The 6,217-nt window shown below is 43.7% G+C and overlaps 1 protein-coding gene across 1 annotated transcript in view; it reads right to left on the bottom strand.

Annotated features, from left to right (window-relative positions):
• The window catches only part of LOC106807029, a 51,366-nt gene that overhangs the window by 16,132 nt on the left and 29,017 nt on the right, over positions 1-6,217 (bottom strand). The window contains exon 2 of the mRNA XM_014809232.1: positions 643-755. The gene's annotated coding sequence lies outside the window, so the exon portion shown is untranslated. The remainder of the gene's footprint in view (positions 1-642; positions 756-6,217) is intronic.

Here is a 6,217-nt window from a genome sequence, read left to right as displayed (position 1 = left end):
GAACGAACGTTAACGTTTAACTTTACGTTTACTTACCGTACCGACCGACCGAAACCAAACCAACTAGTAACGTAAACTAATAATAGTTTAGTTACTACACACACACACACACACACACACACACACACACACACACACACACACACACACACACTCACACACACACACACACACACGCACGCACGCACGCACGCACGCACGCACGCACGCACGCACGCACACACACACACACATACATTTCATATATTATTCATTATTCATATAAGCATATTGCATGCGCACCAAACATCGACACAATAGTAAGGGTTACACAATCGCTACTGAACATAAATCTGCATTGGAATGTAACTGCGAAATGCCTCACACTTCACGTAAGTAATCTACCGTCACGCCTAGATATTCCCGGAATAATGGCAGCTAGAGTGATATCGGGACCGCACATCGGGTAGCTAATACTCCTCGAGTGTTAACATCATTACAATGGGTACCAATCTGCTGTTTGCGAGAACAGTTAATTATCGGAATTAGTGACAGTTAATGGCACAACTAAGTGGTAGAGTTACGCGAAGCACCACAAAAGAAAACTGACAATAACTCAATGCCCAGCAGTAAGCAGAAATGTACACAATAAGCCGCGATTACCTTTAAGCGACTGCTAGCTGTCCGGGCTTGCTAGAGGATGAGGTTGCCGGTGATTCAGCAGTTGTAGTGAGAGCCATGGATGGTAGTTCGTAGTCGCACGCGAGCACGTAATCCTACGGGGAAATCAAATAACATAAAACATTTATATTTTTAACTAACTTATTTTTTTCAACATCTGTTCACATCGTCATTCATGGCTGGCTAGATCCATTAGTTCATCAATTATCTACTAGTCTGGTGAGAGACATTTTTTTTACAATCTGTCGTTTTTAGAATCAGTGTTATTTCACACAGTGTATGGCGTCAATAGTATCTGCTCGGCTAAAATGACTCAGTGCGTGTTTAGTTACACCGTCAGCTGGAAAATCCGTCTGCACGTTCCAGAAAACTGGAAATCGTATTCAATTTGGAAATTTTCTGAATAGGTCAAAGTCTAACGCGCGAAATTTTTCAACAGAACCAAGGTTCTGTCAACAACACCTCACAATTACTAAAGGGGCAAAGTTTGCCGCTCACAGTTGGCTGCCTTAACAAAAATCTCCGCTCGGCCCAAAGCAGAATGCTGCGAATTTGCAGCGAAATGAACTTTGCCTCTTTGCTGCGATTCTAAGTGCGTCAGTCTTCCTGTCTCTGACACTCACGGTGCAGTTCTGGCTCCAGAGCTGCACATTCAAATCACACTCTGCGACGCTAATGCTCGCTAATTGAAACAATAATGAGTTAACGATGTTTCCATTGTTGTACGGATGGGCACGCACCGTCGGGCAAATGTCCAGTAAACTGGATACTCTAACCGCAAGTTGTCACTAGTTCATCAATCTACCGGCGGCTAGTAGACACGCAATCGCAATTAACCACCCGCGCGCACGATGTCCAGGCCAGTGACGACGTCGTTGGTCGCATGACATGCTAAAGACGAATCGCAGAGATGAGACCTCACACTCTTAGCAATGAGTACTTTAGTCATTCATGTCACCGTCAGCAGATGTGCAATCACACTGACGAGGAGCACACGTTGTCAGAGAATGAATCCGTAGTGACGGTCAAGATAGAATCAGTATAGTAATCTCGGTGTTGTTGCTGTCGAAATGAAAGGTCATACAGTCAACACACGTCACCATTGAAAAATGGTGGCTTACCGACAAGTCCATTAATTCTCTGTCAACTAGCCTGACCATGACTAGTGGTGAGGTCGTTTCGGTCACTCGCGAAGTCCCAACTTAAGTCTGGTTCTGCGCAGTAAGGACACATCCTTATACCTTTGCAAAACATGTAACTTTATCACTATACTGAAAGCTGCCTTACGCAACAATGACCCTCTAAGACCCAGAATTTTTTAATGCATGAAAAGAAATAGATAGCTTAACCGTTGACGTATATTTGTCCATGTCATATTCTCCTTCCAGGAAAATTCAAGGAATCACAACGCGCGTAATCATCTTGCTTCGCCTGTCAAATTGCTACGTAAATTGAATAAGGCTTTCAAGTTAGTGATTATTTCCATAAGCATCCCATGAGAGCACATGCATAAATTTGATGTTAATAAACGATACCTTTCATGTCAACAGTGGATGCGTGTAAGGCAAGTAACGATCATCTATTCTAGAAACAAATACCTACCTACTACTTAATACGTACAAATACGTACATTAAACTCGTATAAATTAAAAATGGTTGACCTGGCTACTTTCCACCTCTCCAATAAGCTTCAAGATTGAAGGTTCATTGATCGAAGACACCTACGATGCTATGTCACCTACGAACACGCAGATATTAACGCATGTGTTCCGTGCTGTTCTCATACAGGTATTAGGTGAGTGTCTCTCTCCCTAACTTGATCGCAGGCGGAACTGTACGTGATAAGTTATTCTGCCCTATGCGCACTCTCGAAATCTAAGGTCACGTCAATTAAACATCGGGGGTAATCGGCAAAAGGAGCCGCGATGACGTTAACACCCCGTAGAAATATTTCTGCCTCAATGATAGTAATTATCTCTATTCTACTCCCACCATTCTCAATGTTCAATCAACAGCAAATGCGAAAATAGCCAGTGGCATCCAGTGAAAACAGGATGTAAGATATATACCAGCCACGTACACTCACCAGTTAGTGTGGCTGTCAGGTGGCAAGGTGCCTTGCTCTTTTACACCGACAGATCATGCAGGCTGTGTTGCATGTTATTAAGAGCTAATAATACTATTAATAATTAATAAATTTCATTATTTTAATTAATTTAATTAATATTAAAAATTAGCTCGTGATATTATTATATGTATGGTCTGTCGAATCTGTTTCGATTTACTGTGCTAAAACCTTGTACATAGCAATATATAATGTGTTCATCTCAAACAACTACGTATATACGACTGTTAATCTACCTTGTCACTCGCAACTTTCAAGAACACTATCTTCACACAACAAGTCATTATGTTTGCACATCTCGCTTTCTCTCTCTCTCTCTCTCTCTCTCTCTCTCTCTTTTTCTATCTCTCTATCTCTCTCTTTCTCTCTTGCATCTCCCTACTCCTCTCTTCCTCATTCACATTCTATCTTCCTCTCACACATACTCATACACACGCACGCACACAGACGCGCACACACATATACAGTATACACCCACGCGCACATGCACGCACGTACACTCGCACGCATCCACACCCACAAGCAGTCCCTCTCTCGCTTGCTCTGTCTCTCTCTCTCTCTCTCTCTCTTATGCTTTTTCGTTCGAGTGCGTTTAGCTGTGAAGCACAATATCACGTAGTTACATGCCCCTTTAAGTCAGCGTGTGAGTGATTGTGTGCGTGCCGTATGAGCGTGTTCGTACGTGTGTGTCTGTACGCGCGGGTGAGTGTTGTATGTGCGCGTGTGTATTCGCACGCATATTTTACATTTGGATGAATTGACATTTTTCTAAGCATGGCGTACGTGTTGCTGTATAAAAGCTTGAGAAAGAACAGTTTTCACATCATTATCTTATTGCACCAACTGCGCAAATGTGACATACTATGCCATACGCGCACAAAATTTCGCGCACAGCGCTTCGATTTTGGTAATTACACTAGATCATATAGGAGCTACGCCTTCTCAAATGAGCTAAGCGATAAAATCCGAGCTGCCGCAAGTGCACAACACATTAGAGGAGTGCATGCGATAACCCTGCATCAGCCCTGAATAACAAATACCTGCTTTCACGTACAGAAGCCAATAATCGCAGCTGCATGAAAGTCTGAACACATCGGGCTTGAACACACCGATACACGCACAAATACACACCACTCGAACATGTACGGTCACCGCAGGCTAGCTAAGCCACAAGCTGAGACCGGGCACGTTGTGTGCGCTGTTAATATCCAGGTGAGGAAAAACAGGGCAGGTGTCGGCAAATCACTCTATACAAATAAGGAAATAAATAAGGATCGCAGGAAGTAGTCGTTATTGACAGTCGGGTCAGACAAACAGTCAGTGATCATGCGGGTTTGCTCATCAAGGCCAGCGCTGATTGATGCTGTTACCGCGTTATGAACTGCCATCAAGTACAAGCAGATCAGTGGCATATGTGACTCACGTATATGTGTTTTCGCAGTTTGTATAGCGCAAACCGGACTCCTATGCTTGTGACGAGCAGCCGCGTTGTTATTCTAGCGGAGGCCAAACGCAGTGTGTGTATGGTCTTTGTTGTACGATTTTTAGTATGTTAATTTTATGCTAGAATCATTGAGGGCATTGCAATTACCATACTTTACCTCGTCTCATCTCATCTCACCTTACCGCACCTCACCGCACCTCACCTCACCGCACCTCACCGCACCTCACCTCACCTCACCTCACCTCACCTCACCACACCTCACCACACCTCACCTCACCTCACCTCACCGTACCTCACCTCACCTCACCGCACCGCACGTCACCTCACTTCACCTTACCTCACCTCACCGCACCTCACCTCATCTCACCGCACCTCACCTCACCTCACCTCACCTCACCTCACCTCACCTCACCTCACCTCACCTCACCTCACCTCACTTCACCTCACCACACCGCACCGCACCGCATCGCACCGCACCGCACGTCACCGCACCTCACCGCACGTCACCTCACCTCACCGCACCTCACAGCACGACTTGCTGCACACCTCGAAGCTCGTTCATTTAAAACGAATGTGTTCATTTAAAACGAATGTTCATTTAAAACGAATTTTCGAAGTCATGTGAATGATTTTTCTACTATGACTGTATATAATCGACTAGCAATACTGTTATACAACTATTATCGAGGGTAGGATAATAACTGATAATAAGTAACACTTTGTGTACTTCGCTTCTGTTACTATAGTTATACTAATTTGCCATAAACCAAGTTATGTATCTTCGCGCCTGTGGTTTATTTATGTGCGTAAGCCATGCAGATGCATATATTATGCCAACGTTTTCTATTTAACTTCATATTTATCCTATTTTTATTTAAGTGTATCATCTGGTACCGGCATATTAATATTATTAATGCACAGGCGAAACCCTACAGGTGGCCGCCCGTATATACTTGGTAATATACCGTCTGCATAACTTATATTTGCATACGCGTGACATGTATTGTTATTAAGACAATTATGCAAGGAAACGATTCTAATCTACTGCCAGCTGCAACATGAATTATGCTAGCATGCCAGTATAATGGTTAATCGTAGTTAATTGTTAAACCAGTTTGAACTATCTGCGACCTTGTTATATTATTTGCATGCGGTATTAAATAAATATCATACATTGAGGCAGCATACATTCGTGCTTCAGCGCGTCCCGGTCGCCTTACGCTTGCTAATACACGTGTCGGGCCGATCATCCGTTCGTTCATCGGTGGCAAAAGACAAGCTCCGCAGAGGATACTGGTCCGATGGATTCTTGGTGGCGCAAAATCCGTTGCACGAAGAAACATCAAAGCAAACCCCACGGGTGCGTGGTAGTTAACTTTTACTTCGCAACAATGATAATCTGTTGACTTTAACCCAGCCTAGTAAGCAGGATAGGCGGGTGTCGGTGCTTTGATCATTTATCAGCTGGCGCGCTTCAGCTAACCAGCAGTTACTGTAACTGTGGCTATTGTAGCCGCGGCACCACGAGGAGATAGCGCGACGTGCGTTGAATACATCCAAATGTGTCAGGACCGGAAAATTGAATACTCTATATGCAACAGTTTTTGTGATGCTTTCATTCTCGCGTCAATCCATCACCTTTTACGCAAATATTAGAATGGCCTACATGTAAAACAACGCAGTATTCCAAACTAAACATGCATACAAAATATCAAGTTCCTGTAACAAACCAGTCTTATTTGTGCGATGTAGTTTCAACATATAGGCCTAACTAAGTTCAGGCCTATCTACGTTTTTCGGAAAACGTCCTATTTATCTGTTGAACCTGTTACATGTTAAGCTAATTACGGAATTCTGAGAGACGTTAATTGTTACGTTCAACGCCAAATCACAGTGTGTGTGTGTGTGTGTGTGTGTGTGTGTGTGTGTGTGTGTGTGTGTGTGTGTGTGTAGTAGTGTGTGTGTGTGTGTGTGTGTGTGTGTGGTGT

This window comes from Priapulus caudatus, unplaced genomic scaffold (genome assembly GCF_000485595.1).
Source record: "Priapulus caudatus unplaced genomic scaffold, Priapulus_caudatus-5.0.1 Scaffold191, whole genome shotgun sequence".
Classification (NCBI taxonomy): domain Eukaryota; kingdom Metazoa; phylum Priapulida; class Priapulimorpha; order Priapulimorphida; family Priapulidae; genus Priapulus; species Priapulus caudatus.
Note: the sequence above shows the minus strand (reverse complement) of the source record. Positions and strands in the feature narration are given on the sequence as shown.